Source organism: Ranitomeya imitator, chromosome 6 (assembly GCF_032444005.1).
Source record: "Ranitomeya imitator isolate aRanImi1 chromosome 6, aRanImi1.pri, whole genome shotgun sequence".
Classification (NCBI taxonomy): Eukaryota; Metazoa; Chordata; class Amphibia; order Anura; family Dendrobatidae; genus Ranitomeya; species Ranitomeya imitator.
In genome coordinates, this window is record NC_091287.1 from 531,471,683 (window position 1) to 531,494,578 (window position 22,896).

The window sequence follows — 22,896 nt, forward strand, 5'->3', positions numbered from 1 at the left end:
TTAGCACAGAGTCAGACTGAGCGAGACGCTGGGATCGACGTCTCCACTGAGCAGGCTCCACCGTGTCAGGAGAAGAATGGGAGACCGCAGCGGAGATGGCCCGAGCTTCCCCCTGTGCAGAGGCAGGAACTCGACCCCTAACATCACCCCCCCTCCTAAGGCCCCCCCCTCCTTGGGACTCGCTACATTCAAAAGCAGCAATGAGCTGCGGAGCCCGAATGTGCTCAGCAGGCTCCCAGGATCTATCCTCAGGACCGTAACCCCTCCAATCCACCAAATAAAATTTTTTGCCACGAACCACCTTGCACCCCAAAATAGCGTTCACCTCGTAATCGTCCATAGACGAACCTGATGTCCCGGCAGATGACTCAGAAAACCAGGACATGTATACGGGCTTAAGGAGGGACACATGAAAGGTGTCGGTGATACCTAGGCGTGGAGGAAGGGCTAGACGGTAGACCACAGGATTAACCTGTTCGAGGACCTTGAAGGGACCCAAGTAGCGAGGAGCAAACTTAGTGGATTCAACACGCAGCCTGATGTTACGAGCGGAAAGCCACATTAAGTCGCCAGGAGCAAAGGTCGGGGCAGTGCGCCGATGTGCATCGGCAGAGGACCTCATTCTCTCCTTGGAGGCCCGGATGGCATCCTGAGTGCGGTCCCAAATGTCTCGTGCCTCCACTGCCCAGTCTGCAACCCTGGAGTCAGAAGAGGACACGGGCATAGGTACAGGAACCCGCGGATGCTGGCCGTAGTTAAGGAGGAAAGGAGTCTGACCGGTGGAGTCGGCTACAGCGTTGTTAGGCCATGTTCACACGTTCCTGATTTCCCTGCTGTTTTTTCTGCACTAAAAACTGCAGCTCTTGGCAGAAAACGCAGGTCCTTTTTTTGGTGCTTTTTTGGTGCGTTTTTTGATGCGTTTTTTATGCGTTTTTTAGTGCGTTTTTTTATGCAGTTTTCTATGCAGAGTCTGTATGTTTTCTAGGAAGTTTTTTAGGGTTAAAATGGCTGAAAATACCCTAACCCTACCCCTACCCCTACCCCTAACCCTAACCCTACCCCTAACCCTACCCCTAACCCTACCCCTACCCCTACCCCTAACCCTATTCTAACCTTAGTGGAAAAAAAAAAATTCTTTATTTTTTTATTGTCCCTACCTATGGGGGTGACAAAGGGGGGGGGGGGGGTCATTTACTATTTTTTTTATTTTGATCACTGAGATAGGTTATATCTCAGTGATCAAAATGCACTTTGGAACGAATCTGCCGGCCGGCAGATTCGGCGGGCGCACTGCGAATGCGCCCGCCATTTTGCAAGATGGCGGCGCCCAGGGAGAAGACGGCCGGACGGACACTGGGAGGCCGGGTAAGTATAAGGGGGGGAGATGAGGGCACGGGGGGGGGCGTCGGAGCACGGGGGGTGGCATCGGAGCATGGGGGGTGGGATAGGGGCACGGGGGGGCAGCCGCACTGCAGCGGTTCTGCACCACAAACCGCAGAAAACCCGCAGATATTTTTTTCATCTGCGGGTTTTACTGCGGGTTTGACCTCACAATGGAGGTCTATGGGTGCAGAACCGCTGCAGTTCCGCAAAAAGAAGTGACATGGTACTTCTTTTTTACCGCGGCTATTCAGCGCGGCTTTTTTCGCGATTTTCCGCAATGTGGGCACAGCAGTTCCTGTTTTCCATAGGGTACATTGTAATGTACCCTGCATGGAAAACAGCTGCGGACCCGCAGCGGGAAAATCGCGGCGGTTCCGCATTAAAAAAAGGATGGTGTGAACATAGCCTTAAGGGCAAACTCTGCCCACGGTAACAAGGATGCCCAGTCATCCTGCCTAGCAGAAACAAAATGTCGCAAATAAGTGACCAGAGTCTGGTTGGCTCTCTCAACCAACTCATTCGTCTCGGGATGATAAGCCGAAGAGAGATTTAACTCAATACTGAGTAGACGACAAAGCTCCCTCCAGAATCGAGACGCAAACTGGGGACCCCGGTCACTGACAATCTTGTCCGGCATACCGTGTAAGCGAAAGATGTGTTTGATGAACAAGGCTGCCAGAGCCCGTGCAGATGGTAGCCGTGGAAGAGGCACCAACTGAACCATTTTGGAAAAATGGTTGGTGATCACCCAGATAATGGTGCAACTACGAGACTTGGGTAAGCCCACCACAAAGTCCATCCCGACCATCTCCCAGGGCCTGTCCGACACCGGCAGAGGATAAAGCAAACCAGCTGGCCGCTGCCGAGGGGACTTGTTCTTGGCGCAAGAGACACACGCCCGAACATAGTCTGCGACATCACGAGCCATATGCAGCCACCAGTATGTCCTCGCCAGTAACTCAGATGTCCTTTTGGAACCAAAATGTCCACCCACCCTGGACGAGTGTGCCCAAGAGAGAATCTCCGGTCGCAAACTGGGTGGTACAAAAGTCTTGCCCGGAGGCACAGAATCTAGCGAAACCGGGGCCACAGTTCTCAGGCTCTCGGTGGGGACAATAAGCCGAGGCTCCTCTTCCTCCTCCACAGATGACACAACAGAGCGAGAGAGAGCATCGGCACGAATGTTCTTCTCCTCAGAAAGAAAATGAAGGTTGAAATGAAACCGGGAGAAGAACAAGGACCATCTGGCCTGGCGAGAATTTAACCACTGGGCTGTCTGCAGGTAAACCAAATTTTTATGATCTGTGAAGACCTGGAAGGGAAAACGAGCTCCCTCCAAGAGATGTCTCCACTCCGAAAAAGCCAACTTCATGGCTAGCAACTCCCTGTCCCAGATGGAATAATTCCTCTCTGCTGGTGAAAAGGTCTTAGAAAAGAAGAAGCAAGGATGCTTTCGACCTTGAGCATGCTTTTGGAAGAGGACTGCTCCAGCACCAACAGAAGAGGCATCCACCTCCATGATAAATGGCTTATCTACATCGGGGCAATGTAGGATGGGAGCGCTAGCGAAGTGTGACTTTATGGAGACAAAGGCCTTGGAGACCTCCTCAGACCACAATTTGGGATTTGCCCCCTTCTTGGTGAGAGCAACCAAGGGAGCTACCAAAGTTGAGACGTGCGGAATGAACTGGCGATAATAATTTATGAACCCCATAAAGTGCTCCACCACTTTAAGAGTATGGGGTTCTTGCCAGTCCATCACCGCCTGTAGTTTGGCAGGATCCATAGCCAATCCCTGGGCGGAGATGATATAGCCGAGGAAAGGTAAGGACTCCTGCTCAAACATACACTTTTCCAACTTGGCATAGAGGGAGTTTGCCCGTAGGAGATCGAAGACTTTGCAAACATCTCTCCGGTGGGAGTCAATATCTGGAGAGTAGATGAGAATATCATCCAGATAGACTACGACCGAGGTGGAGAGCATATCCCGGAAGATGTCATTCACAAAGTCTTGAAAAACGGCTGGGGCATTACAGAGCCCGAAGGGCATCACCAGATATTCATAGTGCCCATCCCTGGTGTTAAAAGCCGTCTTCCATTCGTCCCCCTCACGGATGCGAATCAGGTTGTAAACACCCCGCAGATCTAGTAAACACCCTTGCTCCCCTAAGCCTATCGAAGAGCTCAGATATCAGGGGCAAAGGATACTTATTCTTAACGGTGATGGCGTTAAGACCCCTGTAGTCTATGCATGGACGCAGTTCTCCATTCTTCTTCTGCACGAAGAAGAACCCAGCCCCTGCAGGTGACACTGACTTCCTGATGAACCCTCTTGCCAGATTCTCTTGAATGTACTGAGACATTGCCTCCGTCTCCGGGAGAGATAACGGATAAACTCGACCCTGGGGAAGCTCAGCACCAGGCAAGAGATCAATAGGACAGTCATAAGGGCGATGGGGCGGAAGGGTCTCCACCGCCTTTTTGGAGAACACGTCTGCATAAGACCAATATTGCTTGGGGAGAGAGGATAGATCTGCGGGTATCTCTGTAGTAGCAACCTGAACGCACTCCCTCTGACACCTACCCCCCCAAGATTCACCCCATTCCAGAATTCTGCCTGAAGACCACTCGATATGAGGAGAGAGGTACCGTAGTCAAGGTATCCCCAACAGGACCTCATCAATTCCCTCAGGAATGACGAGTAGAGATATAATCTCCTGATGGGATGGCGACATGGACAGAGTAAAAGGGATGGTCTGGTGTGTTATCTGTGAGGGCAGTGTCGACCCATTCACCACTCGTACTGTTACTGGTTGAGCTAGCATAACCAGGGGTATTGCGTGCCGTTGGGCAAAGGCAGAAGACATAAAATTGCCCTCCGCCCCAGAATCCACGTAGAGCTCTATGGAGTGGGAGGATGAGCCTATAGTAATTGTCCCTTTAAAGGACAATTTGGAGGCAAACGTCGCCGTGTCTAGTGTACCTCCACCTACTACCACTAGACGCTGACGTTTCCTCGACCGCTGGGGACATCTGGTGGCAAGATGTCCTGACTGCTGGCAAACATGACAGACCTTGAGTGCACAAGCGGTCCGGGACTTAGATTCCGCTCGTGACACTTCCAAGGCCTCATGTGACTCAGGAACCTGGACCGGAGATTCCAGAGGTTTGGCGAAGGTGGGAGCCAGCCGAAACCTCTGCCTACACTAGGCTCGCTCTAACCTCCGCTTGTTAAAACGGAGGTCAATTCGAGTAGAGACAGTTATTAACTCCTCCAGTGTGGCAGGAATCTCCTTAGTGGCCAGAGCGTCCTTAACGTGGTCAGCCAGGCCCCTCCAAAATATGGGGATAAGGGCTTTATCCGACCACTCCAGCTCGGAAGCTAAAGTACGGAAGCGGACAGAAAAATGGCTGACCAAGGACTCACCCTGAGTTAATGCCAGCAGTTGGAGCGCAGTATCATTGGTGACTTGAGGTCCTAAAAAGACCTTTTTCAGAGTGCTCAGGAACAGCGGAGCACTCTGCACCACATGATCACCACGCTCCCACAGCGGCGTAGCCCACTCCAACGCCCTGTCCGACAAGAGAGACACAATAAATCCCACCTTAGCACACTCTGTAGGAAAGCGTGCAGCCAGGAGCTCGAGGTGAATAGAGCACTGACTCACGAATCCCCTACAAGATTTGCTATCTCCAGAAAATTTTTCTGGCAGCGGGAGGCGAGATAATGTCGGAACAGGGGTGGCAGTGGACAAGGTTGCTGCAGCCACGCTAGCAGCCTGTACAGCAACTGCGGTAACATCCACAGCTGAGGTTGAGCTCTTGAGAGCCGCCAACCTACCCTCCAGCTGCTGGACATACCGCAAAGATTGCTGAATGTCCGCCATTTACTAGCCAGACCCTGGCGCTAGTATTCTGTTAGGGTTGGCGGAACTCACCGAATATATTTATTAAGAGAGATTGGTGCATTCGCCACCCGGGATCCACCGTGCAGGAAAGAACCTGCTGCTAACTGAATGGCGGTACTATACGGCGGTACAATGTGATTACACACACGGGTTAACTTCACCCTGTGTGAAGGAAGCGATCCCTGTTAAGTCACAGGGTCACGGTACCGCACAGAGAGCGCAAGCAAGGAACCACAGAACTCTATCCCAGGACACAGGATTAGCGTTAGTGTAGACCTCTTGCGATCGACACCACAATTGGGGTATCAGAGGTAACTATTATGCACAGAAGTGCATGCTGTGCCACACTAGCGGACGCCACTAACCACCCAGACTTGGGTAAGGTAAGCGCTCTAATAGCGCACGGTGCTGCACTGGCGGTCACGGCAGTTAGATGCTGCTTCGTGTGTTAAAGCTGTGAGTTCAGCTGGGCGCTAGATTGAAGCCATACAGCTTACGCAAACAGTCATACACAAGGGATGGGTTTTTTAAGGAACGACTTGCACTCATCAACACACACTAGACAATAGTCAATACTAGCGCATGGCCGTGCAGCCATGCGGGCCTTAAATAGTTGCAGCACATTTAGGACCTTTCAAAGAAGGACCAATGGAGTTGCTGCAGTACCTGAGCATGTGACCCTAGATCTCCACTGAGAGATCTTACTCTGGGCATGCTCAGAACGTGAAAAGCAGGACTTAGTCCCAGAAGCGTCTGCTTGCCGCTGCCCAGCACTGACTTCAATGGCAAAAGCAGTAAATGCAGCAGTAACTCTTAGCACAGAGTCAGACTGAGCGAGACGCTGGGATCGACGTCTCCACTGAGCAGGCTCCACTGCGGCAGGAGAAGAATTGGCCCGAGATTCCCCCTGTGCAGAGGCAGGAACTCGACCCCTAACAGGTGTCTCCTTCTGTACACAGTTCAAGCGGTTTGAGTAGCTGTCAAGTGACCGTTCGTATGTGAAGTGGCCACGTGCAGAATAGCACTCTCAATGTTCAGTGAAATATTGCTGTCCTTCCTTCATTGAGAGAAGCAGAAAGAGAAACTTGAGCCCGAAAGTATAAAAATAGCAAACTGGCAAGAAGAGCCAAATCCTGACAGTGAGTATATTACTCCCTGTTATTATTGGGCATGTTACAGTGCTTAATGTTATAATTAAAGGTGTTGTCCATGTTTGTGATGAAAATCTGCAGTCACTCTATGTGATTGTAGAATTCTGAGCCCTCATGGTGTGTACAGTGTATTCTGTCAGGATTCTACTGTGCTGGAGCAAAGAGCAGGTGGTCAAATGACTGCAAGTTAATGATTTGCATACATCCGGCCACATACCAACTAGATGTGCACTGCCCCGCTCAATAAAGGTGAATTGAACAAAGCAGCACATGTCTAGTTGTCACGTGACCATATATAACCAATTTGCATACTTGCGCTCTCACCACTGGCACCAGAGAATCCTAACAGAGAGCAATGTGTGCACTGTGAGGATTCTGAACAAACCCTTTAATGCTCCTAATATAACTACAAATGTAATAACCCTTAACTTGTCACAATACTTTCCTAACATAGTCATGTATCACTTAATCTGACAGGTTAGGGATTGTTATATGTGCACAGGATCAGAATCAATAAAAGCACAGAAATACATCACCAGAACCACCAGCAGTACATGAATACATCAGCCATCATCAGACTGCGGAGCATACGGAAACCACACTACTGATGATAAATAGTATCACAAATAAACATTTACATTCAGGTAGCTTATAGGTGATGTCTTCTCTGATTGAAGTTGTTCTTTATTTTTTCCCTCCATCTTTTCCAGACTCCATGATGACTTTTCATAACCACTTACCTGCAGACTTCCATTTTCTCCGGTCTTCTGCAGCACATCCCAACACAGTGCCCTTTAACCCCTTGTAGGGCTCCCTCCTTTTGATGTGGGCTCCGGCGGTGAGCCCATATCTTTCCCGGTACATGTCAGCTGTTTTGAACAGGTCAGTTTTAGCATTTATTGAACCTGGTGAAAAAAAAAGCAAAACAAAAAACCAGTGTGGGATTGCACTTTTTTTTTGCAATTTCACCGCACTTGGAATTTTTTTCCTGTTTTCTATTCCACAACATATTAAAAATCATGGTGTCACTCAAAAGTACAACTTGTCCCGCAAAAAACAAGACCTCACATGGCCATATTGACAGAAAAATAAAATGTCTCTGAGAAGAATGGGAGCAAAAAAATAAAACGCAAAACCGAAAATACCTCCAGGGGTTAAGGGTTTAAAAATAACAACGAGATTATAATGCCCGTGAATAAAAATATCTGCCCTACGCTGTGCTCCTAAATAATTGGCCTTCATTGTGCTTCCTACACAAAATATGACCCCCTCACTATCCCTCTTATGGTAAAGGCCTTCGTCACTGCCCTCTCCTTTCCATGCTGTGCCTCCTCCTCACACTCCTTCTCCTCGGCATAATGTCCCCTCCTAGCTCAAACTGTGCCCCGTGCTGCCCCCTCTGTATACTGCTCCATATCACTCAGTCTCTATACTGTGCCCCCTCATACTTTTCTCCCCCTCGTATTGTCTCTTCACACAATCCCCATACTGTCTCCTCACCCATTCCCATACTGTCTCCTCACCCACAGTGCTTATACTGTTTCCTAACACATTTTTCCCACCCCGCACTGTCTCCTCAAATTCCTCTCCATACTGTCCCCTCACAATACCAATAAATCTTAGTTTTTTTTCAGATCCATTGGAGCTCTTACAGTATAGATATTCACCGTGCCTTTGGGACACTGTCGCCGTAACCTGGAAGTCTCGGTGGTCAGACCTTCAATTGTACTTATGCCTGAAATTAGTTGAAATCGAATGCTGGTGTGTTCCACCTTCTCTGAGCCGACTGTCAGCTTGACAGCTGGCTCAGAGAATGGCTGAATCCCACTCGGGTGAGTGCCAAATGCGTCTACCTGGGAGACACACCGGACCACCACATCAAGCGGCCTGGCGTCATCCCCTTGATACGCCCATGGTAAAGGCAAAGATGGTCACACAGTTGGGTTCCAAATTATTAATGGGTTTGTCCAGTCTCAAGATATTGATGACCTCTGCCCGGTAAACCCCTTTGAAGTCCAAGCTGTAGAGGACCTCTCCGTGCTCCTTATGGCTGGTTATCATTCTGCTTTGACTACAGTTTATATTTCATCAACTCAGCAGTTTCCCCATTGCACATTACTTCACGCAGCCTGAGATGTGAGATTGCCGGGATGTGTCTTCAGACTCTGTTGCTACAATCCCACGGTGTGCACATCATGTGCCTATGTCTGTGGCTGGGATGAAGAACGTGTGCTTTATTTTTTGGAATGGACAAGTACTGACTGCCCCTTGGTGCACATCAAGCAGGTCTTCCTCCTTAAGACTACGCACTATGGTGAAGAAAGCACCCAGTAGCAAAATTTGAGCCTAAGTGGAAATTTTTCTTCACACCATGTACTAAATAACTCATAATAAAGGTTTGTGTAACGACCCATGATGTGTACGGAGTGTCTGGATGAGTGGGAACAGCATCTTGTGGCTGACATTCACCACGTAGGAGGCATGAAAGGAAAATTCAGATGTTCCCACGTTGCCTTCCCTAGTGTGTGAGCCATAATCATCCCTCTGTTATCGTCTCTCTTGGTGTCTATGGTCCGATTCCAGATTTCTGCATGATGTGACTGAATATGGAGACCTGAAACAATGCAGAGTTAGAACTTTATAGTACGTTGCGGAACAGTTTTTAAGAATAACTAAACTTTTTTTTTTACAATTTTTTTCCAGAATGAAAAATTATGAAACGTTGCAAATCCCTTTACAGCGGGGATTTGTCATCATAAATTAAAAGTAAGTGGCTTTTCTCGAGTCTGTTTGTTGGCCTTTTCCTGCATTTATATCAGAATGTATGCATTTGGAGTACAGATGCCGGCAGTGATGGGTCAGCTTGGCACCTGTGTCACTAATGCTTGGGATAAGCAGTTGCAATGGAGAAGCTGCTGTAGGTGATTGTTCTTAAACGTATGGCGCCCACAGGAGGACACAGGTGCTGATCCATCACTACCATCATCTATACTCCAAATGAGTACATTCTAATATTAATGCATCTAAAACCAGGCAAATAGACTAGGGAAAAGCAGAAATTTGAAAGCCACTTACATGCCATTGTTTTATATGAATGAAGACGGCTTGCAAAGATTTTCTTAACTTTTATAACTTTCCATGCCCCCAAAAATTGAAAATTTAGTTAATCTTTAATGCGAGTGTCCACTACTTTTTATTTTTAGAAGAGTCCATTCTCGCCATAGACTGTTCTGCTGCTTAGACCCCAATAATCAGCTGTGATATGGAGTAGATCTTGGCAATAAGTGTTCCGTTTTCCAACAGCGCCACCACTGGTTAAGTAAATTACTATATCAGTTCCTACAGAAATAAACAAGCTGACCGTCACAATTCTGTTGTCTGATAACCTGGGAGCCAGGGGCTGCTTCCCTGTCGTTAATGCTAGGGGCGCCTGCTCCCCAGGTTACTTCCGATTGTGAAGATGCTGGGGCCATGTACCTTGCTGAACTCCTGAATCAGCCCTATGTCTGTCTCCTCCCCCTCCCAGTGAAATGGAGAGGAATAGTGTTTATAAATACACGAACCAGACAAACAAGGAAGGATGTAAAGGGATAAATGAAAATACCAATCATACAGAATATGCACTCACAGAAAACAGAGGGACATACCAGAGGGATTAGAAGGTAAACAAAAAAGCAGAGGACTATGGAGACTATGCACACAGCTGAAACACCAAGCGCCAGTCAGGGTAGGTGCACACGATCAGTAAATGCGGCAGATTGGACATTGCGTTCTTGTGCATCATCCAACCTGCAGCGACCAGATGTTACAACATAGTGTATGGGATTTCAAGAATCGCATCCAGAGAGGCCCACATGGAGACGGACATGCAACGCGTCTTTCCAGACAGCAGCATGTCTATTTATCTTGCTGAGATGCGAGCCTCCGCAAGATAAATTTCACCCATACAATATATTGGATGTTGTGATTTTGCCTGGCTCCATGAACACATGCAGATTCACCTGCATTCAATAGATGGCAGCGCTTTGGACGCAGCGGACTTGACCTGTGTCCAAAGCGCTGTCAAGTCCTGAACATCTGCACATACCCTCACAGAACAACTCTCCATATCGCCTCTTCCAAAAGCGACAGATTTTTCACATCTGGAATCTGATTTACATCTGAATGCAGTGCGATTGCTATCCAATTGCAATGCGATTTGAAGATGAGCTTTTACATAGAGCAAATCTCTAAGCCATTTACACATCGTTATCAAGGGAAATATTCTTAAAAAAACACACAAACACACACACATATATATGTATGTATATATATATATATATATATATATATATATATATATATATATATATACAGTGCCTACAAGTAGTATTCAACCCCCTGCAGATTTAGCAGGTTTACACATTTGGAATTAACTTGGCATTGTGACATTTGGACTGTAGATCAGCCTGGAAGTGTGAAATGCACTGCAGCAAAAAAGAATGTTATTTCTTTGTTTATTTTTTTTTTTTTAAATTGTGAAAAGTCTTTTCAGAGGGTCATTTATTATTCAACCCCTCAACCCACCAGAATTCTGTTTGGTTCCCCTAAAGTATTAAGAAGTAGTTCAGGCACAAAGAACAATGAGCTTCACATGTTTGGATTAATTATCTCTTTTTCCAGCCTTTTCTGACTATTTAAGACCCTCCCCAAACTTGTGAACAGCACTCATACATGGTCAACATGGGAAATACAAAGGAGCATTCCAAGGCCATCAGAGACAAGATCATGGAGGGTCACAAGGCTGGCAAGGGGTACAAAACCCTTTCCAAGGAGTTGGGCCTACCTGTCTCCACTGTTGGGAGCATCATCTGGAAGTGGAAGACTTATGGAACTACTGTTAGCCTTCCACGGCCTGGACAGCCTTTGAAAGTTTCCTCCCGTGCCGAGGCCAGGCTTGTCCGAAGAGTCAAGGCTAACCCAAGGACAACAAGGAAGGAGCTCCGGGAAGATCTCATGGCAGTGGGGACATTGGTTTCAGTCAATACCATAAGTAACGTACTCCACCGCAATGGTCTCCGTTCCAGACGAGCCCGTAAGGTACCTTTACTTTCAAAGCGTCATGTCAAGGCTTGTCTACAGTTTGCTCATGATCACTTGGAGGACTCTGAGACTGACTGGTTCAAGGTTCTCTGGTCTGATGAGACCAAGATCTAGATCTTTGGTGCCAACCACACACGTGACGTTTGGAGACTGGATGGCACTGCATACGACCCCAAGAATACCATCCCTACAGTCAAGCATGGTGGTGGCAGCATCATGCTGTGGGGCTGTTTCTCAGCCAAGGGGCCTGGCCATCTGGTCCGCATCCATGGGAAGATGGATAGCACGGCCTACCTGAAGATTTTGGCCAAGAACCTCCGCTCCTCCATCAAGGATCTTAAGATGGGTCGTCATTTCATCTTCCAACAAGACAACGACCCAAAGCACACAGCCAAGAAAACCAAGGCCTGGTTCAAGAGGCAAAAAATCAAGGTGTTGCAGTGGCCTAGTCAGTCTCCTGACCTTAACCCAATTGAAAACTTGTGGAAGGAGCTCAAGATTAAAGTCTACATGAGACACCCAAAGAACCTAGATAACTTGGAGAAGATCTGCATGGAGGAGTGGGCCAAGATAAATCCAGAGACCTGTGCCGGCCTGATCAGGTCTTATAAAAGACGATTATTAGCTGTAATTGCAAACAAAGGTTATTCCACAAAATATTAAACCTAGGGGTTGAATAATAATTAACCCACACTTTTATGTTCAAAATTTATAAAAATTTAACTGAGCAACAAAACTTTTTGGTTTGTAAGATTTATGCATCTGTTAATAAATCCTGCTCTTGTTTGAAGTTTGAAGGCTCTAACTTATTTGCATTTTATTAAACCTGCTAAATCTGCAGGGGGTTGAATACTACTTGTAGGCACTGTATATACAGTATATAAAGCCAGCAACTCAATAGCATACTGTAAAATCACAGCAGGAGCCGACAACATAGAATAGATGGAATACATACAGTAAATAAGTAAATACACATAGATTAGGTAGATATACAGAGGTCAGTGACAAATATAATTAGTACAGTGTGTGTGCAGCTTACTGTACATGCATTTAATTAATAAAACATTATTTTTCTGAAAAAAAATGGCGTGGGCTCCCACGTAATTTTCTTAACCAGTAGAGGGAAAGCCAATGGCTGGGGGCCAATGTTTATAGCCTGGGAAGGGGGTAACACCCATGGAGCTTCCCTGGATCTAATATCAACTCACAATTGTATACTTAGCCTTTAATCGCTATTAAAATGGGGGACCCTAAAAAAATGACGTAGGGTCCCCTTATAATTAATAACCAGGAAAGGCTATGCAGACAGCTGTGGGTTGATATTAATAGCCTAGGAAGGGGTCATAAATACTGGCCCCCCAGGCTAAAAACATCAGCTCTCAGCCACCCCAGAAAAGGCGCATCTCTAAGGTTAGTAACGGAGAGGCGTAAATAGAAATAAACACTTAAAATAGATCACTCTGTCTGTAATGACTCTATATTATATATGAGTTTCACCTTTTGAATTGAAGAACTGAAATAAATTAACTTTTTGATGATATTCTAATTTATATTTTGTGAGTCTCTTTCTGGAGATGTTTATGCTGAAGATATATATATATATATATATATATATATATATATATATATATATATATAGCCACCCAGTGGCTGTGAGGTGAGTTGCAGTCAAGGGTTTTGCTAGCGAGAGCTATGGGAATATACAGTAGGAATTTCTATGTAAAGGCAGTGAGACTGTTGGAATTTCTACTGTAAGAGCAGTGAGACTATGGAACTTTGTGTGTTACAAAAGCAGGACTATGTAACTCTACTGTCAGACCAGTGAGATTGTGGAACTTTTTATATAAGAGCCGTGAAACTATAGGACTCTCTATTGTAAGAGCCATGAGACTATGGAACTTTCTAAAAGCACTGAGATTAAAGGATTCTCTACTGTAAGAGATGTGAGCCTATAGGACTTTCTACTTAAAAAGCAGTTAAACAACGTCATTATTTTCTACTATGAAACTATGGAACATTCTGTGTAATGACCATGAGACTATGGAATTTTCTAAGAGCACGGAGATAAAAGGATTCTCTACTGTAAGAGATGTGAGCCTGTTGGACTTTCTACTGTAAGAGCAGTTAAACAATGTAATTCTTTTCTACTATGAAACTTTGGAACATTCTGTGTAATGATCACGAGACAGTGGAATTTTCTAAGTAAGAGCAGTGAGATTATAAAACTGTCTACTGTGAGAAATGTGAGGCTATAGGACTTTGTATTGTAAGAACAGGTAAATAATGAAATTGAGCAATGAAATTATGAAACTTTCTATTTAAAAGCAAATTACCTTTTCAGAGAGGAAGAGAACTTGAATTCCGTGGCGCATTGAAGCAGCAATCCTACAAATCACTATTGACCCTTTAAAGAGCCTTGAAATGTGACTTAGGACAAAAGCCAAATCAGAACATCAATCTGCAGACACGGTGTTTCTGGGTATTGCCGTATGTAAAAGCAGTGAGACTATGGAACTTGCTAAGAGCACTGAGATTAAAGGATTCTCTACTGTAAGAGATGTGAGCTTACATGATTTTCTACTGTAAGAGCAGTTAATGTCATTCTCTACTACTGCAGAACTTTTAACTGAAAGATATGTGAAATAACAGAACTCTACTATAAGAACCATTAAACTATGAAATTATCTACTGTTAGAGCAGAGGGAGAATGGAACTTTTTACTGAAAGAGATGGGAATTTAGAAAACTCTACTGTAACAGCGATAAGACTCTGGAGTTTTCTTCTGCAAGAGATGTGAAGCTTGAGGACTCTCAACTGTAACAGCAATGAGACTACAGGACACTGCAGCCAGAGGATGTTGTCATGATGGAATCATTAAAAACCAAGAATTCAGATATTCTAACCAGAATCCCACAAGGTCAGAAGTCGGAGCGGAGATAACCACGAGACTCCCGTGATTAGTAAATGTTCTGATATCGTTTTGTTACTTCATACGTTATCTTTTTTATTTTGGGCTGTCTTCCAGGACATCTCGACCCTTTACAAGTACGTTTCACGTGTTCCAGAATTAGGAATTGTACTTGTGTTGAAATATCAGTATCCATTTAGGATGGCACAAGTGAAACAATCAAAGACATGTAGAATCATAGAATATTAGAGTTGGAAGGGACCTCCAGCGTCATCATGTCCAACCGCCTGCTCAATGCAGGAGTCACTAAACCATCTCAGACAGATGTCTGTCCAGCCTCTGTTTGAAGACTTCCATTGAAGGAGAACTCACCACTAGTGATGAGCGAGTATGCTCGTTACTCAGGTTTGCTCGAGCACGCTCAGAGCACTCCCAAGTATTTTGGACTGCTCGGAGATTTAGTTTTCGTCGCCGCAGCTGCATGATTTGCGGCTGCGAGATAGCCTGAATATATGTGGGAGTTGCCTGTTTGTTAGGGAATTCCCACATGTATTCAGCCTGTCTAGCAGCCGAAAATCATGCAGCTGCAGCGACGAAAACAAATGTCCGAGCACGCCAAAATACTCGGAGACCACCTGAGCATGCTCGAGCAAACCCGAGTAACGAGTATACTCGCTCATCACTACTCACCACCTCTCATGGCAGCCTGTTCCTCTCATTGATCACCCTCACCGTCAAAAAGTTATTTCAAATTTCTAATCTGTATCTTCTCCCTTTCAGTTATATCACATTGCTTCTTGTGTTTCCATGTGCAAATGAGAATTAGGATGATTCCTCTACACTGTAAGTCTCCTCTTTGCCTTCTTTTTTGCAAGCTAAATATTACCAGATCCTTTAACCGTTCCTCGTAGGACATACTTTGCAGTCCGCTCACCATCCTGGTAGCTGTTCTTTGAACTTGCTCCAGTTTTTCAATGTCTTTTTTTTAAATGTGGTGCCCCGAACTGGACACAGTATTCCAGATGGGGCCTGACCAAGGAGGAGTAGAGAGGGATAATTACTTCACGTGATCTAGACTCTATGCTTCTCATAATACATCCCAAAACTGTGTTTGCCTTTTTTGCTGCTGCATCACATTGTTGACTCATGTGCAGTCTGTTATCTAGTAGTGTAAACAAGTCTTTTTTCACACGTGTTGTTGCTTAGTTCTGTTCCCCCCAAATTGTAGATGTAATTTTTGTTTTTCTTTCCCGGGTGTAGAATCTTGCATTTCTCCCTGTTAAACATTATTATTATTATGCTTTGATTATATAGAGCTATCTTATTCCCCAGCACTTTTCATACCATTCTATTAGTTGATGCCCATTGTTCAAATGTATCTAGATCCTTCTGAATCCTTTCTCTGTCTTCTCTAGTGTTAGCTATCCCTCCTAGCTTTGCATCATCTGCAAATTTTACCTAGGAGGGGAGGAATCATCGCAGGTATAAAGTATGTGTGAGCTTGAGAGAATTATCCCAGGGATCCCTGTGTAACATGTGGGAAAACTACGACAACTTGCAGAAATCATACAGCCATTGTCCGATACCTGCTGCCCACGTTTCGGCTGTCAGGTTTCTGTTTAAAAAGCCATCGAACAATGACGTTTATGTTGCAACCATTTTCAACATGCTGAAAAAGTTGCAATTTATGCAAAATTCTACAATAATGTTATACATTTATTACATTCGTTTCCCACTCTAACCTAACATTGGGACTGAGTCAATGCCATCATGCCACTGGAACGTTCATATGCACCTTCTAACTTATCTTGTAGATCTCTTTATGCTGGGTATTATATATATATATATATATATATATATATATATATATATATATGTATTGTGAGTCAGCGACTGGTATTATTTGCGAGGGTCACTATGTGTCCCCAGGATTTACTTAGAAAAGTATTGAGTCCATGGAAGTGCATTGCAGTCACAGGCATAGCTGTGATTGCAATACAGAATATAAGTGAGTATTGGTCTTGGACAAGCTATTTGTCCAGGGCAGATTTCAGAAAACCTGCTGGGCTTTTATTTTTGAAACAGACTACAGGATGGCAGTGGGGCAGTCTTTTTCCTTCCAGGTCGGGTTTTACAGGTGGACTATGGCCACAGGTTGCTTGTAAAAAAAAACCTGAAGCAGAGGGTTTGGGTGTGTCAGTGTCAGAGTGGAGTTTGCAGCGAGCAGAGAAGAGGCTCTGCAAAAGCTCAGCCTATGTGAGAGTAACACAGAGCCCAGCAGAGCAAACTCCTGGCACCCCACAGTGTGATACGGTGGTGCAGTCGCCCTTGGCCACCGGACGCATTTATGGACTGTCTCGATTTCCAGCTGCGATCCGGAGGATACCATGTGCTGTACACTGCAAGTTTTTGACATTAAACACGTTTTGCTGTGAACTTTCCCTGGGGTAACTGCCTGTCACACTGCACCAACCCCGCTGCACTACATTATAAACAGTTAAAACCAAAAGTTTCCATACACTATTTAAAAAGACACATTTGCATGCTTTTCTCAATATCTGACAAGAAATCAGAATAAACCATTCCCGTTTTAGGTCAGTTAGGAGTACCATAATTATTAATATTTGACAAATGCCAGAATAATAAGAGAGAGAGAATGTTTTAAGGCATTTTTATTACTTACTGCAAGATCAAAAATTTACATACACTACAATTACTATTCCTTTAAACAATTCTGGACTGCCCATGTGATGATATCATGTGTTTGGAAGCTTCTGTTTTTTGGGGGGTTACATCTGAGTTAATTAGAGACACACCTGTGGATGTGTTTTAATGCACATCTGAAACACACTGCTTCTTTGTGTAGCACCATGGGAAAGTGTAAAGAAATCAGCCAAGATATCAGGAAGAGAATTGTGGACTTGCACAAGTCTGGCTCATCCTTGGGTACAATTTCAAGATACCTGAAGGTGCCTCGTTCATCTGTACAAACAATTACATGCAAGTACAAACAAGATGGGAATGTCCAGCCATCATACCGCTCAGGAAGGAGACGGGTGCTGTGTCCCAGAGATGAAAGTGCTTTGGTCTGACATGTGCATATCAATCCAAGGACAAAAGCAAAAGACCTTGTGAAGATGATGGTGGAAGCTGGTAAGATTGTCTCAATATCCACAGTGAAACAAGTACTGTATCAACATGGGCTGAAAGGCCACTCTGCCAGGAAGAAGCCATTACTCCAAAAGAAACATAAAAAAGCCAGATTAATGTTTGCAAATGCACACAGGAACAAAGACCTTAAGTTTTGGATTCTTGTCCTTTGCGCTGATGAAACTAAAGTTGAACTTTTTGGGCATATGACATTCATTATGTTTGGAGAAAAAAGGGAGAAGCTTGGCAGTGTAAAAACACCATCCTAACTGTGAAACATGGAGGTGGCAGCATCATCATGTTATGGGGTTGTTTTGCTGCAGGAGGGACTTGTGCACTTCACAAATTAGATGGCATCATGAGAAAAGAAGATTATGGGGCAATACCGAACCGCCAATATCAATCGGTGGGGCTTACACTGGCCAAATAATAGTCAAAGGAGAAGTCATTCGGCATGTCCGATTTCGTGCTGCCGATCAATCTGTTCCCTTGAGGATAGGCCACCGGCAGAGATGTCTGTCGGTAGCTTTCTCATAGGAAACACATGAGAGCTTGGCTGAGAATGCCTTTCTGTCTATGGGAGAGATGACCGATCATCCGAAGCATCATTCGTCCGACAGCCATCTAATATGTATAGACGGCTTTGGAGATTTTGAGAGAAAGCCATAAAACACTGAATAAACTGTACACATAGTATGTGACAGCACAGCTGGGATAAAGATTAGTGTGTATAAAAATGAGAAGAGTGTCTTACGCATTTTAAAGGGCAATTGGAGGCTTTGACATATGAATCGATTCACCACGATTCGAAAATTCTTGAGAAAATTTGTCGAATGTGGGGAATCTGATTTGCTCATCCCTAGTAGACACATCTGTATATAATCGTCCTTTTTAATGAACTGTTTCTTAACTGTTGAGCCCTCCAGGAAAATATTCTACGAAAGTTTTATCTCAAAGTCATCAGTGAACTTCAAAGAATTTGATCACAGGGCTTTATGACAGAGAGAGAATTACGTGGAGCTGGGGAGGATTGCAAAATGAACTCATGAATCATACAGAAGTCTGCGTTCAGCACCGTCCGCTCAACCGTGTCCTGCTGTATCTCCAACTGAAATCTGAGGAACGTCCTCATACTGTAAAGGTTAAGAAACCGTCCCCAGGGGCACAAATATATGAGCATCTCACCTGAAATAATATCAGGTGCGGGCCAAGTCTTGAGTTGTTTTTGGGAAGTTTTATGGAAATAGACGCGTTTCACGCCCAAATTTTTGCTTTATTTCTGGACTGGAGGCCTTACTTCACACAGAGGTGACTGACAGCATTCTTCATATCCATGCTGTTAACAAGTTTATTCTGAATGATGGACTAGTAGGTGATGAGAGGTTTACAGTTCATGAATAAGCTGAACGCCCGGCTCAAATTGCATCTAAAAAAGCTGAAAAATCATCTCACTGTTCCGATAGTAAGCTGACGGTTATGCGGTAACTGGTGACATTGGTGCCCCTATCACTAGGCCGGCTCCCACAGTAATTAGCAAAGGAAATATTAGTAGGAGTAGATCCAGCTCCAATGAAAATGTAGAGAAATAAGTATAAAATAAAGTTTATTCCATCTTCAATTAAAATCACATGGGTGAATAAAAAAATATCTTTTTTAAAAAGAAGCAGATAGCCCACGCGTTTCAAACCCAACGCAAGGTCCTAAAAATTGTTTTGATTCTTTGCTCAAATTAAACTTTCTGGATATAGAAGGCTAATCCCAGAATACTAGCGCTGTCCCAGGATGTCATGCATTTGTCCTGACAATCCAACACAAATGACATCAGATGGACTGACCCCCTTTATGGCTTTGTTGCAAAACAGCATTATCCTTGCAGTACCACTTGTCTCCACCACTGATGGCATATATTTCCCATAGAGACTAGTAAAACAGCGCCCCCAGTACTGTTTTTTTTAAGTCATTGATTTTGAATGATCCTAAAGTTTGAGTACATGATCTTCTCTGGTACATCCCTCACATCCACATCAGGTAAATAGCAAAGCTCATACATCTGACTTTGTGGCATGGGAGAAACCCAAAAATAAATCTGAAAATGGCAATTCTTTCTTAACTATATGCTGTATATTATTATTTCTGAGTCACTCCAACTTATTCTCCAGAGATTGTTACTGTGTGCACAATTGGAACATTCTCATTTAATCCATGCACCAGGGCCAATTTCATAGGACGTCAATAAACCTATCAGTATGTTTTTAGAGTCTTGGATCAAACCCGAGAAAGAAGAGGAAACTTGCAAACTCCGTAGAAGTTCATTTTCCTTTTCTTTACTCATCCAGCCCTGACTGTCACGATGACTTCTTCCATCAATGACTCGTCTCTGCAGAATGTATAACACAGACATCTTTGGCTGATCATTTTTACCAGCGGCTTCCCCACATTTGTCCCCATCTGGCCATACACAGTCCTTTTGTTCTTCACACGGTAATATTACGCTCTCTGTGCCTTCACATGTAATGATGCCCCTTCTTTCCATCCATGAGGTAGTAATACTCCATCTGTGCCCCTATGTGGCTGTATATCGTGTACTTGCGGTCACATCTCAGCTATTCCCAGTGCCGACGTTGGAGAATCCTCACAGCACATAGTGTGCGGGATGTGAGGACTCACAAGTCTGCAGTCACATAGAGTCATGTAGAGTGACTGCAGACTTTTCATTTTGGAACGGACAACCCCTTTAAAAAACGTGGAATCTCATTCACTCTGCTGGTTCTTAAAAACCTTTACTTTTTTACACAAAATTACGTGGAAAAGAATACTTAACATGTGCACATACAAAAAGTTACAGGTCTGAGAAGACTTTTTTTTTACATAGTTCAGAATTTTTGTAACCTTTAAAGTAATAATAATAATAATAATAATAATATTAAAATACAACTTCTGCTTGGTATCACTATATTCATACTGACCTGGTGAATCAGATTGCTAGGTAATTTGTAATTTGGTAATGTGATGCCCCAGCTGGTCGTCACAGTGGCATTGCTTTCCTCACGGGGAAAGTGATGTCACGCTTGGAAGCGATGAAGGATATCTTTCACCAGGTAAACACAAAGCACTCAACACGTTCACACTCCAGGCCAGAAGGGGGAGCTCTGAACCCGGATTAAGGGGAACTCCCCTATATATAGATTCTGGCTTGGAGGGAAAGTTAGTTAGTCTCTTAGAGGGACAGAACAGAGACAGTTAGTGCCTGACAGCACACTGGAGCAGTCTGAGGCAGAAAGCAGTGTGAGGGGCCGTGCAGCCAGCGTTGCTGCAGCTCCTGGATAGATAGAGATGCAGAAGGAAAGAACAGATTGTAGAGAGCATGCATGAGAACAAAGCACAGGAGAGTGACTCCTGGGGAGGACAGCTGCGACTGGGCTACCTCCATGGCAGAGCACAGATACTGGTAGCTGGAAGACCGAGGTTGTGTCAGACTCTGGGAGGCACAGCAGAAACCGGCAGGACAGCTGGATTACATATCAATTGTCCACCCTAATACCCAGGAGACACAGTGGCGCATAGAGCCCTGGTCGTGATAGAGACCCTATGAAAAGGCTTGAGCCACCTGTCATACGGGTTCGTGTCCTACCTTTATGGAGGACAGAGAGGAACTGTGAGGACCTTGCCAGAAGCCATAGGCAGTAAGAGACTACAACACTACCGCGCTAAGAGGAAGGCTTTCATCTCCACCTGGTAGAGGGGACTCTGAACTTGCTTCAAAGCCGGCCGGACCCTGCCTGTACCTGTGATCTGGTGCCCTGGACTGTGGATATCTGAAGTCTCCAGTAAACCAGGTAAAGAGACTGCAAACCTGTGTCCTCGGTCTTTACTGCACCATTCACCATCTTCACTTACATACCGGGAGCCCTGGGGATATACTTCACCTGTGGGAAGTTATACCCTTAACATCACCCCAGTGGACCCTTTTAAGCAGAGTCGGTCCCCACTGACCGAATACCACAGGTGGCGTCACGAACACAATTTTTATTCAACTACCTTAAAGACTTTTCCCTTTTACTTTGGTGCCCAGGGCCATGGACCGGGTCATCGCCACCATGACATCCCCCTGGGGGTACCAGACCCGGTACCGAGTACCCCACGGCCCTGGCGGGTGACTCACCAATAGTGCCCCTTTTTTCCATAAATAGTTCCATAAATAGTTCTATAGTGCCCCTATACAGTAACTGTGCCTCACATGGTAATAGTGCCCCTTCTTTGCATCTACGTGCCCTATACAGCAAGAGTGCCCCATCTGTGCCTCACATGGTAATAGTGCCCCTTCTTTGCATCTACAGCGCCCTATACAGTAAGAGTGCCCCATCTGTGTCTCACATGTTAATAGTGCCCCTTCTTTGCATCTACAGTACCCTATACAGTAAGAGTGCCCCGTCTCTGCCTCACATGGTAATAGTGCCCCTTCTTTGCATCTACAGTACCCTATACAGTAAGAGTGCCCCCATCTGTGCCTCACATGATAATAGTGGCCCTTCTTTGCATCTACAGTGCACTACACAGTAAGAGTGCCCCGTCTGTGCCTCACATGGTAATAGTGCCCCTTTTTTCCATCTATAGTGCCCCTATACATTAATAGTGCCCTGTCTGAGCCTCACACGGTAATAGTGACCCTTCTTTGCATCTACAGTGCCCTATACAGTAAGAGTGCCCCATCTGTGTCTCACATGTTAATAGTGCCCCTTCTTTGCATCTACAGTACCCTATACAGTAAGAGTGCCACGTCTGTGCCTCACATGGTAATAGTGCCCCTTTTTTCATCTATAGTGCCCCTATACAGTAAGAGTGCCCCCGTCTGTGCCTCACATGGTAACACTTTGTTCTCTGTGTCCCCATAGTACCTCCTTAGTGTCTCCTCATAGTAATAGCGCCCCCATCTGTGCAATGCCAAGATAAGAAGAATATAATTAAATATGATCAGCATAAAGGAAAATAAGAGAAGACCGAGGACTAAACGCTGAGGGCCCACAACAGTAAAAGGAAGAGGAAGAAGTAGAGGCGGGAAAGACAGACACTAAAAGGTGGTCTGCTAAGATGCTACACTTTTAAGGGTACATATGTGATAGGAAAATAACAGGGAAGAGACAACCCCATTAATGCACCCTCACCGCTGCCGTCATGGCGGGTATGGTTGGCAGGCGGTGGTTCGGTGGCGGTAGAATATAACTTTGCATTGTTTTGCGTTGCACTTGCTTGTATCGTATGACTCATGTTGCCCTTTGCTGGAATGTATTACTGTCAGTGTAGAAAGAAAGGATCA